Source organism: Alosa alosa, chromosome 9 (genome assembly GCF_017589495.1).
Source record: "Alosa alosa isolate M-15738 ecotype Scorff River chromosome 9, AALO_Geno_1.1, whole genome shotgun sequence".
Lineage (NCBI taxonomy): Eukaryota > Metazoa > Chordata > Actinopteri > Clupeiformes > Clupeidae > Alosa > Alosa alosa.
The window spans coordinates 9,073,426-9,088,102 of NC_063197.1; positions in this window are offsets into that span (position 1 = coordinate 9,073,426).

Here is a 14,677-nt window from a genome sequence, read left to right on the forward strand (position 1 = left end):
GAATATCTTGAGAACTGTAGGGCCTAGGATGACCATTTTTTCCGTATGTTTGCCTCCAGAGGTCATGTTAACCCATTTCATGTGCACACATGTGCACAAACAGACACACACACACACACACATACATTCACAGTAATCATAATGCATGACACATACTCACACAGTAGACATATGTACGCTTGCATGCACAGGCACATACGCAGGCACACACACAAGCACGCACACACACACACACACACACACACACACACACACACACACACACACACTCACACACACACACACACACACACATAACATAAACATAACACAAACAATCAAGAATTTCTCAGAATTATGAACAGGCAAGATGGAGGTGGGGTTGTATAAAATGAATTTTACATGTGAAATCTATGAACTAATCATGTTTTGGTACTTGTTGTCTAGCAGATACCAGTGAGAATTGAGTGTGGATAATGCAATTTAGTGAGACAATTAGAATCATATAGGCCTTTCAGCGTGATTTCTTTTTGTGGAAAAAATGTGCTGGACTGGGCGGCGGTCATATTTTGTATCGCTCTGCGGTACAGTACATCTAGTTTCAATACAATTCCCAGCATTCATTTACAGTGAACATGGTACAAGACAACCTTATATTGCTACTATATAAAGCTACCTATTAGCTATGACAACTGATATCAAGCTACTACCTATTAGTTATGACAACTGATTTTCACAAGGGTAGAACAAAGTCTTCATTAACAAAAGCAAATAGTTGTATGAAGGATGTACCCATGGGCTCAAACTTGCTGAGACTGGAAGACGTACAAAGATAAACAAAGGTAAAAAAAAGTTCCATTTGACTGCAGGGAATCACTCCACTGTAGCATAGAAGTGTAATGATAGATTGAGCCTAGTCAGTAGCTTTAAGTACCAATTGACTTTAATGTAGTGAGATTGCCCTCAAGGCTATGCTATATACTGTAGGCTACTATTTCTTTGCAAATGCATGTTCCAGACCTCAATTGATGCCATTTTGGTCCCCAACAAAAAGTTGCACTCATTATCATCCAAAAATACAGTCTATATTAATTTTATACAGAAATATTCCTTCAAGGTAGAGTATAATTTCTGAAATGCATAGCTTTAAGCTTTGGAAAACAAGTCCCAGATATGTTATGTTCACAAATGTATTATGACATTTACGTACATGTAATATGGCACCAATACTGTTCAAGAAAGCATATAGAAAGACAGTCATGAAATAGTTTAGGTCTAGAAGATGTAATGATAGGCCAAGTGAGAAAAAGCAAAAGGAAATGTACACGTACACGGGTGATAATAAGGCATGATTATTTCTCAGTCAATTTTCACAGCATGACTATTTCCCACGGTGCAAAAACATCAACGCCAAGGACTGTCAGGATGAGTCATGATTGTTTTTATCCCTTAGCAAAGGGACAGAACACAGGGCGTGTCTGGGCGAGGTATCCAACACACCTGTAACACCTAAAACACTCATCTTTGTCTCCAACCTGGCATGACTCTCTGCATGAGAAGCAACGAAGCAACACAGTTAGTGTGTCTAGCCTTCCTTCGTGGTTCTCTCCAAAATCCAAAATTGTGGGGAAGACAAACTGTGTATGTGTGTGTGTGTGTGTGTGTGGTTTGGGTGTGTGTGTGTGTGTGTGTGTGTGTGTGTGTGTGTGTGTGTGTGTGTGTGTGTGTGTGTGTGTGTGTGTGTGTGTGTGTGTGTGTGTGTGTGTGTGTGTGTGTGTGTGTGTGTGTGTGTGTGTGTGTGTGTGTGTGTGTGTGTGTGTGTGTGTGTGTGTGTGTGTGTGTGTAGCGGCGGTCATTTTGTATCGCTTCCGCGTACAGTACATCTAGTTTCAATACAATTCCCAGCATTCATTTTACAGTGAACATGGTACAAGACAACCTTATATTGCTACTATATAAAGCTACCTATTGGCTATGACAACTGATGTCAAGCTACTACCTATTAGTTATGACAACTGGATTTTCACAAGGGTAGAACAAAGTCTTCATTAACAAAAGCAAAACAGTTGTATGAAGGATGTACCCATGGGCTCAAACTTGCTGGGAGACTGGAAGGCGTTACAAAGATAAACAAAGGTAAAAAAAGTTCCATTTGACTGCAGGGAATCACTCCACTGTAGCATAGAAGTGTAATGATAGATTGAGCCTAGTCCAGTAGCTTTAAGTACCAATTGACTTTAATGTAGTGAGGGTGCCCTCAAAGGCTATGCTTTATATACTGTAGGCTACTATTTCTTTGCAAATGCATGTTCCAGACCTCAATTGAAGTGCCATTTTGGTCCCCAACAAAAAGTTGCAAAATTATCATCCAAAAAATACAGTCTATATTAATTTTATACAAATATTCCTTCAAGGTAGAGTATAGTTTCGAAAATGCATAGCTTTAAGCTTTGGAAAACAAGTAAGTCCCAGATATGTTATGTTCACAAATGTATTATGACATTTCATATGTAATATGGCACCAATACCATTCAAGAAAGCATATAGAAAGACAGTCATGGGAAATAGTTTAGGTCTAGAAGATGTAAATGATAGGCCAAGAAAAAACAAAGGAAAATGTACACGTACACGGGTGATAATAAGGCATGATTATTTCTCAGTCAATTTTCACAGCATGACTATTTCCCACGTGCAAAACATCAACGCCAAGGACTGTCAGGATGAGTCATGATTGTTTTTATCCCTAGCAAAGGGACAGAACACAGGTGTGGTTAAAGGTGAGGTATCCAACACACCTGTAACACCTAAAACACTCATCTTTGTCTCCAACCTGGCATGACTCTCTGCATGAGAAGCAACGAAGCAACACAGTTAGTGTGTCTAGCCTTCCTTCGTGGTTCTCTCCAAAATCCAAAATTGTGGGGAAGACAAACTGTGTATGTGTGTGTGTGTGTGTGTGTGGTTTGGGTGTGTATTTGGATATATGTGTGAGAGTGAGTCCATGTGTTTGTCAGCGTGTGCCTGTATGGAAACTGCTTAGCACAAACCACTTGCATAATGGTGCAATCTGAATTTAGTCTAAGCCAAATGAAAATTACCATGTTACCCAGGGGGCAAAACACCCGTTTTTTACGAAATCAGACATGGGCTGCTGTAAAAGGTTGTCATATAAAAATGAAATCTATGATGTCTGAGGATCACAACCTAGGTGGACAACCCGGTCAACAAGCTGCTGGAAACTTGTAGGATGTGTTCAAAGTATGCATGTCCCCCCGCAAAAAAATACGCTTTTGAAGCTCTTTGCAGTTCCCTATGGCAGCTAGCAGCCGCGATCAAATGCCATCATCCATAACTGCTTTCATATCTCTACTTTATATATCATTTTAGTTGTGAAATCTACAGCCCTACCAACACAACGGGAATACAGCTTTCAAACGATATCTTGATTGTACAAGCAGTATGAAATATAGTTGTGATTATGTAACGTTATGTACGCCTATGTAGTCACAAAGCCAGAACTGAGAGACTCAGGAGAAGTTTTTATCCCCAGGCCATCAGAACTCTGAACTCACACTATACTGACTTTGCACACATTCTCCCTCAGCACTCTCAAACATTTCTGAACTCACACTATACTGACTTTTGCACTCATTTCCTCAGCACTCATGACCCCCACACACACACACACACCACACCCCACACACCTACAAGACTTTTAGCACTTTTACATCCCTCTCCCTATGCTACAGACCTTTTATTTATTTTCTTATTTCATCACACGTCAAAAACACACACACACACACACACACACACACACACACACACACACACATCTGACTTTCTCCAACTTTTTTGCACACTTTTTATTTATTTTTTTGATTTCTCCCTCCATCTACCCATGTCCTTGATTGCCTAGCCTTTCTGCCCCACTCATGAGGGAAGCTTCTCCAACACACATATTGCACACTGCCCTCTCCCCACATACACAGCACACTATCCCATCTCCCCTGTCATCCCCCAACACACACACCTCAAGACCCCTGGCAGTTGGGTTAGCCCCTTGAGCCGTGGATCTGCCCAAGGTTTCTTCCTTGGTAAGGGAGTTTTCCCTTGCCCCTGTTGCTCTTGGTGGGTGCTCCCTTGTTGGTGCCCCCACCCAATCCCAATCCTCCCCCACCTTTTTATGCAGCCCTTGCCACTTAATCTACTAAACCCCTCTTCTACTGCACTTTTACTCTACACACACACAGCACATTGTCTTCAGGATCTTCTCCAACACACATCCTCTACATACTTACAGCACACTGCCCCCACCTACCCACACACACACACACACACACACACACAGTCACTGCCACTCCCCTCCCTCCACACACACATCTTCACCCCCATTAATGCACAAATGGGCTGACACCAGACATAATTTCACTGCATTTCTTACTTCCAGTAACTATATGCATGTGACAATAAACTTCCTTGTATCCTTGTATCCTTGTATCCTTGTTACATTGAAAGACTTTGAACTTCTGTTGCTAATTATCCATGTTTCTCCACTAGCACTAGTTCTAGCTTAGCCTGCTGCAAAGAAAATAGTTTTGATTGATCAAATAGTTTTACATTATACTACTTACCTAAAAGGTGATCTTGTAAAACAGTCCATAAATAAGATATCAGTCGGTTCTGTCTTTGTATCCTTGCACTTTTACTATGCACAAACTTAGTCCACAAACACATCAAAAACACAACGTCTTCTTCTGCAGTGGTGCACGATTATGTTAACGCTACTTCCTGTATTGTTGAAAATCCCATGTAAAATAGGCTAGGCTACTTGGATTTTCATTTCACCACTAGAAGGCAATAAATAACCACTTATTGCTGCTGTGGACTGCAAAGACATCGGCAGCGATAAAATATCGAGAAGCTGGCGAAATCAAGGTTGAGAAATTTCATGGTAGCCTAAGTGCTTTTCAATTTTCATTATAAAACACCCATACAAAAATGTGATATATGGCAATATATGAACATATATGTCAAATAACAGGGACTTATAATTTTACTTATATGGACATATATGTGATTCAAATATTTATGTCAAACATATATTCAAAGCTATATGTCCATACATGCATACAAAATATTTTAATTTCCCATATAAGATGCTATATATCTTCATATACTAGATCCAGTTATTTGTTTTCCAAATATATGGAGAAGTTTATGTGTGAATATGTGACGGAGTTATATGTAGTCTCTATATATGGTGGCATACAAATCCATACACTAGATTCCGCTACTTATTTTCTAAATATATGGAGAACTTTATGTGTGAATATGTGGCAGACATATTTGTAGTCTTCATATATGGTGGCATACATATCCATACACTAGATTCCATTACTTTATTTTCCAAATGGAGAACAGTGTGAATTTGTTTTATGTCTTTCGTCACAGGTATGATGTCGAGCTATGCTGCTCAGCATCTTTTGCCTTATGTGTCATTTTGTGTGGAGCACTTTGGGTTGCACTATATGCATACAAAAAATGTGTGAGGCCACAGCTACTTTAAATATAACGGATGCTTATCGCATCTTGATATGCGCATGCGCACACAGCAATACCCATCCCCCACCCTTGACTGACTTTTGAAATCCAACCCACGGTGACTTCAACCGTCACTTTTCTGTCCTGTCATGCATCTGACTGTGTAAGCTGTACAAACTCTGCTGTCATCATATCCAAGGTAAGAAGGCCTTTAGTAAACAGGAATTAGAAAAATATTGTTTTTATAATGTAATGTTAACCAAATCCGTTTGTTAACAGTCTAACCATCATGTTAGAATTAGCAAACGTTAATGTTATCAATTAGCTATCGATAACGTTAGCGAGCTATCGTAACACCCCCAATTATCACCACTTTTGTTCAGAAATTCTAAAACAACGATGTTTTTTAACACTTCAAAATAACATTTACTAAATGAACCTTACATTTTTCAGTAGCCATAGTTGTGTAGATTTGAACAAAATCTGGTTTGGTTCTTAACGGGGCATTTACTGCCTGAAATATCCGATTTTTTGTTTACCACGCTCGGGTAATAGTGCTGGCCTGATGGGTCGCCCTATTTACACCGTTTCAACGGCACATGGACGGTTAGACCGAGAATTTCGTCGTGAAATTAAAATTCCACCAGAGCTCCAAGCGGTTGTGTACCGCAGCCTTACAACCACGGTTTACAGCTCCTCGAGTCCGCGGTAAAATGTCATTTTTGGTACATAGCTAATTTAGATACATCTATGTTTGTGCGTGGTTTGCGTTTCTATAGGAGTCTGCTGTCTTGGTTTGTATAGAAATGGATATTAAGTGACACATACACGCAAGACGGTGGAAATACGGGACCGGTGGAAATAGGGGGAGTTACGATAATATTGCTAACGTTAGCGATGTTAGCTGTTAATGTTAACTTTTCCATTAACTAACTTTACCATTATGGTAAATATCTAGAATGGTAGTTAACATCATATCCAACAAAAAGCCTGTCTGAAATGTTGTTATGAATATAAGTTTTAGTTTGAATGAAATATCAGGTGTGAGTAAGTTAGCTAACCTAGCTAGCACTATAGCTTACATTTAAAGTGGCTGCTAATAACCATGCAGGCTAACGTGAACATTAGTAGGCCTAAATGGATCTTTAGTTTGTGAAGGGTAGTGTTAAGCCATCCTTACAACAGAAGATTTTGACAAGATCTGGGAAAGATTCTTGAAAGAGTCTTTTGAGTAAAGCTTGAATGGGGGCATTAGTTAAAAAGACTCAATCTTTCAAGAATCTTTCCCCAAATCTTGTCAAAGTATTCTGATGTATGGATCATTAGGCTACATGTTCTTCATCTCATAGCCCTATATTTAAGCTTACTTGTGCCAAGGCGTGTGTTTATTAAAGATGCATGTGAAGGTAGTAGTGCTTCAGTGATGGTCTTTTCATGTTCTGTGTGTTTTACAGCATATTAATCTTCTCTGTTCCCTGTTTGCAGGTGGTGATTTGTGAGGACTGCTGCCCTGAGAACACTGAGTGCATTCTGCATGCCAAATCAATGTGTGCCACTTCCATACAGGGAAAAAAGTTTCTACCTGTAGAGTGTAGCCTACTCACTGTTTGTGTGGAAAAACTAAACTTTAATTAAAGGTTAAACAAATATTTTGTGTGTTTTCTTTGTAACATCAACAATGTTATATTTCTGAAATATACATATATCGTGACATATTTCTATAACTGTGACATAGAAGAACATTACATATATTTTGCATTATATTAACCTAATATGAGTGCAAATATATGTCCATAGACATATATTTGCAATATATTGGTATCCCTAGTATGCGTACAAATACATAACTTATCATATATTAACATATATGCAACTGACATATATTTGTAATATATTTGTATATCTGGGAAAATATATGTGACATATATAAAAACGGCCAATTTTGCTATATTTTGAAATATATTTGACATGTATGTGTATATATGTGACTTATATGTGTGAGACATACATTGACATATACATAATATATGTACTTTACATATATTGCCATATATCACATTTTTGTATGGGCAATTACAACCCAAAACAGAAAAACTTGGGACGTTGTGTAAAATGTGAATAAAAACAGAATGTAATAATCTGCAAATCTCTTAAACTCATATTTACTTGAAAAAAGGACACAGACAGCATATCAAATGTTGAAAATGACAAATTTGACTATTTCATGAAATATATATTTTAATTTTGAATTTGAGACCAGCAACATGTTTCAAAAAAAGTTGGGACAGGGATAACAAAATGCTGGAAAAGGTGTGTAATGATAAAGAAAACTAATTAGGGTAACTGGCAACATGATTGGGTATGAAAAAGAGCATCCCAGCAGGGTCTCTTAGAAGTAAAGATGTACGGGTATTCATCACACAAATGATGAAACAATGCCAACAAAACCATTTTAATGCTTCTTAAGATGAAATTGTGAAGTATTTGGGGGGTCCATCATCTACAGGACAAGGGAAGGAGCTGAAAAACACATTGGATGGTCGTGGTCTTCTGGACCTCAGATGGCACTGCATCAACACCAGACCTGTTTCTACACCTGTCATTGTAAAATTCTAACAACCAAAAGCTTGTTTAAAATGAACTGAGGTAACATGGAAAAAGGTCCTGTGGTTAGACCAATCAACATTTGTCATTGTTTTTGGAAATCATGGACTCATCTGGGCTAAAGAGGAGAGGGCCTATCCATGTATCCAATATCCAACTTGTTTTAGTGCTCAGTTCGAAACCCAACATCTATGACTGTGTGGAGGAACATTAGTGCCTACAGCATGGGCATCTTGCACATTTGGCAAAGCACAATCAATTCTGAAAGATGTATACAGGTTTTGAGCAACATATACTGCCATATCTATTCTAGAGAAGACCTTGAATATTTCAGGAAAACAATGGCCAAATGAATTCTGCACATATTTAAATAGTATTTAGAAAGAGTCCAGGTGCTAAAATGGCCTGTCTGCAGTTCAGATTTGTCAAATTAGGTGCATAATGGAATGGAAAGCATGACTAAGAATACCCCATACTGTTGAGCAACTGAAATCGTGTAGTAATGACTATTTGCTAGAGTTCATTCTCAAAACTCTAGCAAATAGTCTCCTCAGTTCCTAAACATTTACAGAATTTTGTTAGATGAAGAGGTGAAGCAGTACAGTGATAAACATGCTCCCGTCCCAACTTTTTTTGAAACATGTTGCTGGCATCAAAATGAACATATATTTTCCATGAAATAGTCCACATTTTCATTTTCAACATTATGTTGTTTGTGTCCTTTTTGCTGCTAAATATGGTTTTACGAGACTTGTATATTATCACATTTAGTTTTTATTTGCATTTTGCACAACGTCCCAACTTTTTCTGTTTTGGGGTTGTATTTCAAGTCGCTATTAATATGAACACTATAATAATGATGAATCGCTTGGGCAGTAAAAAATCAGAAATTTTGGATGGTCTCTGGATGAGGGCCAAGCATTTTCAATTCCATCTACACAGCCTGCCTGGCCTGTGTCAATGGCCATGGCAATATCATGTGGTTGTGTTAAGGGTTGTCAGAAGAGCTGCTCCTGTGCAAAGAGGGCAATTCCATGCTACATAGGATGCCTTTGCCAGGGGCCTGAAGAAGAGCAACAGCTCTGTTGAGGGGGACCTGGACAGGGTGAACCAGCTGAACCACTTCTACAACAGGTTTGACTGCCCTGCTCCAGCTCCAATGGCAGTGGTCTGTCCACCACCCCCTGCTGACTCAGACATTGCTCTTGTTTGCGTGCCTGCCCTACCCCCACCTCCCAGTCTCTCCAGCTCTGCATCCCAGTGACACCCAACAACCTAAGCCACCATCACCTCGCCCTGCCCCCACCTGGCGCCTCCTTGCCTGTGCCTGTTGAGGTGTCCACGACTCTGGCATCCTTGACAGGGACATCAAGGAGGTGGTCATTCCCCAGCCCCCATGCACCCCCTCAATACCAGTGCAACACTCACCTCCACATCACAGGCTATCGTACCCCACCATCACTGGATGTGCACCCCTCCCCACATAGCGATCACAAACAATGAGGTGACAATGACTTCAGTCAACAGCAATCGCACACAGATCCCAGATGCACCCCTCCCCCCCCCCCACCCCCCATCATCACACCAGATCAAGTAAGAGTTCAACTAAAGAAACCCCAAGAAGGCCTGACAGACTGTGTCCAAGGCTACTCAAGGCCTGTGCTGCTGAACTGGGGAAGCCACTGAAGCACATCTTTAACTTGAGTCTACGCCTCGGACAAGTTCCAACACTGTGAAAGACATCAAGACATCACTTCATTTCTCAAGTCCTAATATAGATAGATAGATAGATATAGTTTGTTCTATAGTTTTTTATATTACCTTGCCTATACTCGCTGATATGTCCATACTTATTTTATGCTGGTCTCTAGACTTTATTCTTGCACTGTTGCACTGTTGGACTTATTCATTTGCACCATCACCATGACACTCACTCACACAGAGCACCTTACCTTTCTATGCACAGAGAATCACAGGCTCAGTCCCTGCCTCAGTCATTGCAAGCGCCTGTTGATAAATCACTGTTTTTAGAATTGATTTAGACTGTTATTAAGTATAATTTGTATTTTAGTATATTCTTTATCTTCTACTGTCCTTATTGCTTAGTTGTTTTTTTTATATTATATACCATTAATTTCTTTTTTCTGCTGTTAGTGAATGTGTGTGTGATGTCTGTATGCTACTGAGACCTTGAATTTCCCCTGGGGATCTATCTATCTATCTATCTGCTGAAACACTAGAGAGCAGCAACAGCAGCAGTGACTCTGAAAACAGCTAAACAAATGGTAAAAACATTATTACAGAAATTAGTTATCACCCTGAATTGTAATCTGTTTGCCTGTTTCATTAATTGTTTTTTGTTTTGTTTTACAAATTGCTGCTTAATGTAACTGTTTTAATCAGTATTTTATTTTAAAAAACTACTCCACACATGACTCCTGTGTGTTTTAGTCTTTCAACATTTAGTTGTCTATCTTACACTCCAAACACCTAGATTGAACTCCAGAATAACCCGCCTAACCCCAAATCCTGAAATCCTTTTTTTTTATTTCGATAGAATAAATAAAGCTATCCCACTTGTGAAAGAATATTAGAAATACTAGACATTATAATACAAATAACAGATCTTGCATAAATATACAAACTATGTAGGCCTACTGTATAGAAACAGAGCTGTACTACAATTCACATCAGTTAACAGATTAACAGTAAACCTTTCTTGTATCTTGTTTGACTTGATAGGCAATCATAGGCTTGAAATTGAATTCCCTCTAAATGTGTTAATGGGTCTGAAGTCTGGTTAGTAAAATGATCAAAATATTATTTCATCTGTAAAAGTTAACTTCACATGGTATTTTGTTTATTTTAACAACAAAGGGAAAAGAATGCTACCGAATATAATGGAATGTTCTTTAAATATTTATAAATATCTTTGTATACCTATGAATTAAGAGGCATTTTTAACTCTTACATTCTAATTACATGTACAATCAAGGCTTCAGATGAAAGCCTATCTTCCACTCTTTTGAAAGGTGTGCTCAGTTTGTTTCTAGCATAAAGTATCAGGGAGATATGGCCCAGGATTCATGGATATAATTAAACCTTTTTAGCATGATTGGGTGATTCCGGGGAGTTAAAGCAGAATTTGAGGTAGCATTGTTTTGACCCTAATTGCAAGTTTCCAGCAGCTTGTTGACCGGGTTGTCCACCCAGGTTGTGATCCTCAGACATCATAGATTTCATTTTTATATAACAACCTTTTACAGCAGCCCATGTCATCTAAATCCCCTATGTTCACGTTTCTCCTTTGTGCAAAGACTACTGTATTACCGTAAACATGAAAGGCTTAGTAGAAGTGGAGGAGTATGTGATAAAACAGGATTTATACTTCAATAATACCGTTGGTCTTCCACCAGACCAGTTGGCTATCCCAGCACCTCCCTGATCACCTCTGGTCTTTTTCAGTGAGGAATATAAAGTCTAACATGAAGAAGTAAACTATGTTCTTTTTTAAGAAAGTATTATTTGGGGGCTGTCACGGCTTTTTCCATGTACGTTTAAAACATCCTCTATTTTACCTTCTGGTTATTTATTCCTCAGTATGTCATCACTGTGTTCACCCCTCCCTGTATCTCCTCTGCCAGGACAAGGTCAGACATGCTGCTGTGCGGAACGTAGCCAAGAAGACGGGAAAAGTCCGAGGGGAGGGAGGGGAAGGTGGGGCGGGCGTGGCAGGCAGGGCGTGACTCATGCTTGCTTTCCTCTTTTCTAGCCCACACTTGCATTCTTTCAGTCTATCCCTCGCAAAGAGCTCCACAGCCATCTTTCTCTCTCTCTCTCTGTTTCTCACCCTCCCTCCCTCACTTTTTCTCTTTCTCTTTTTTTCTCACCCTCAGTCGCTCCAGGACACACCTCAGCTTCATGCCACACCCCATGTCTACATAGGCTGTCCAAAGGCAAAGGAAATTAATGGCAGCCACCGGTTACATAAACATGTGCACACATGTGCACAAAAATGGAAGTTTATGCATGCAGAATAACACATTTCCTTTTTTTAAATTCAAAACCAGGTCAGAGGCCATTTTATTCCGCCCATACTTAAAGCAACACCAAAGAGTTTTTTGTACCTTGTTGTTTCCAAAATCGTTTCAGTGGTTCATCAACTTCAGTGGTTCATCACCCCTCTATCGGCTATAACCGCACTATGCAAATTTTCCAGATCGGGTAGCGGATCTGTAGTTTGATGGAATGAAACATAAGAAACAAATTTGACTTGCTTCTGATGTTGTATAGTACTTTCATAAAATCATGCAACATTCTCTACCTTGTCTGTGGACACTGTTATTTCCAAAGCCAGTGCTGGATAAACAAATAGCATGCATGCAACAGAGGAAAAGTGCTTTGGTGTTGCTTTAAAAGATGCCATGTGTGAGAGGAGACAATGTTTTAATTCACTCCAATTTGAAGTGATGAGTGATCTGACTTTCTCAAGTCTATCTTTGTGTCTGTTGATGTGTAGAGTCTGATTCACTCTGAATCAGTTGATTGTGTCCAGGGTTTGGTAGAGAACTGGACCCTTCTACCCAGGCCTCAGTGACATGTGTAACCTACCTGCTTCTATTTTTACAACAACAATTATCCAACAAGCACAGTGCATACTTCTTAAACCCCCTTCTCTATCATTATCTTGTCTATCTGTCTGTTCTGTCTGTCTAACACACAATAACAAGGAAACAAATGAAGAGTTCAGATGCAAAACCCTCTAAATCCGTCTGACCACTTTTCTTTTAAATGAGCATTTAAATTCAGGCTCCTATAGGTTTTTGCCTATAAATCGATATTTCAGACCAGGAAGATAGTAGTATTTAGTGGGTTTAGAAGTTAAATTATTTGATTAGCGTATACTATGTGTGAAGAGCATCCCCTCACCATCTTTATCTCATTTTTGACATAGGTGGCATTTAGAGGCTTTTGCATCTGGACCCTTCAAATTAACTATCTAAAATAACTTATATAACCGAGCACAAGCCTGCTCCACCCTGTTGTCAGGCCTAGAGAATGGCATGCAACAGAAGCCAACATGATCTTAAGCACCACTGCTGCATAGTGTATTGTAGTGTTTAGTCACACAGACAAGGACGTTTTTCACACAACAAAACTTTGTCAAGCATCAAAACCCAACAGGTCTCATGGTCACACCACGTGTAATGCTAATGTTGTTCAGGACCATTATTACAGCTATCTACTCAAAGGCACTCAGTGAAACTATAAACATAAAAAGAAATTGGATCAAATCAGGAAGTCTGAGAAACCAGAGATGCAGGCTACCTGAAGGAGCTTGTGGTTATGTGGCTATGTGAGGGAAGTTCAGCAATGTAACACAATACCCTCCAGAATTATTGGCACCTCTGCTAATCTGTGTGCCAATAATTTGTGTGCCAGATTATTAAAAAGTAATCTGGGTGCCAATAATTGTGTATACTGTAAGTTTAATTCATATACTGTTTTGATCCCGTGAGGGAATTTTGGTCTCTGCATTTATCCCAATCCGTGAATTAGTTTAACACGCTCAGCACACAGTGAACACACAGTGAGGTGAAGCACACACTTATCCTGGCGCAGTGAGCTGCCTGCACACAACAGCGGCACTCAGGGAGCAGTGAGGGGTTCGGTGCCTTGCTCAAGGGCACTTCAGCCGTGCTTACTGGTCGGGGCTCGAAGTCTGAAGCGCTAACCAGTAAGCCATGGTTGCCCACAAGTGTTTGAGTGTAACGAGACCTGTGTCGATGATGATGCTGCACTTTAAATAACAATAAATTGATTTTAATTTTATTTAAAAATTATCACCAAATTGGCTTTGAAAATAACTAGTCAAATTAATCACTAGTTAATCAAAACAGTTAATCATCTGTTCATCAAAACTAGTTAATCTGAGTGTGCATCAGCAACGACACAGTGCATTGTCAAAATGTGTTTTGAAGTTTTTAAGGTAAAAAAAAAACACATTGTGTTGCTTTAAAGCTTGCAGAGTGAGTGTTTCCATGCCAATCTGATTTGCTATGCCACACCTAGTTTTCAAAAAAACACTCACAAGCATGTTTGCATTTACACACACACACACACATGCCCACATATACACACAACAGTACCAAGCAGCTAGGGTGTGTCAAGGTATTGCTTCATCCAGTTTCACTGTTTTGATACAGAGTCATCTTCAGACTCACTATAGTATCTCTCTCTCTCTCTCTATGATATAGATACAGAAGTAGTATGTATGTATTTATTTATTTATTTATTTAACAACTGCCCCTTGCCTTATGGCATTCTGTGACGTCTCTCTCTTTTTCCACACACACACACACACACACACACATTCCCTCTCTCTCTCTCTCTCTCTCTCTCTCTCTCTCACTCACACACACACACACACACACATACACACGTAGTAGGCTACACTCACCTGGTTCACCAACTTTCAATGACGCAAATTCCGCCAAACCCTGTAGGGGTGTGTACGCTGTTGCAGACGCCTTTTGTGCACACACCTTTTACA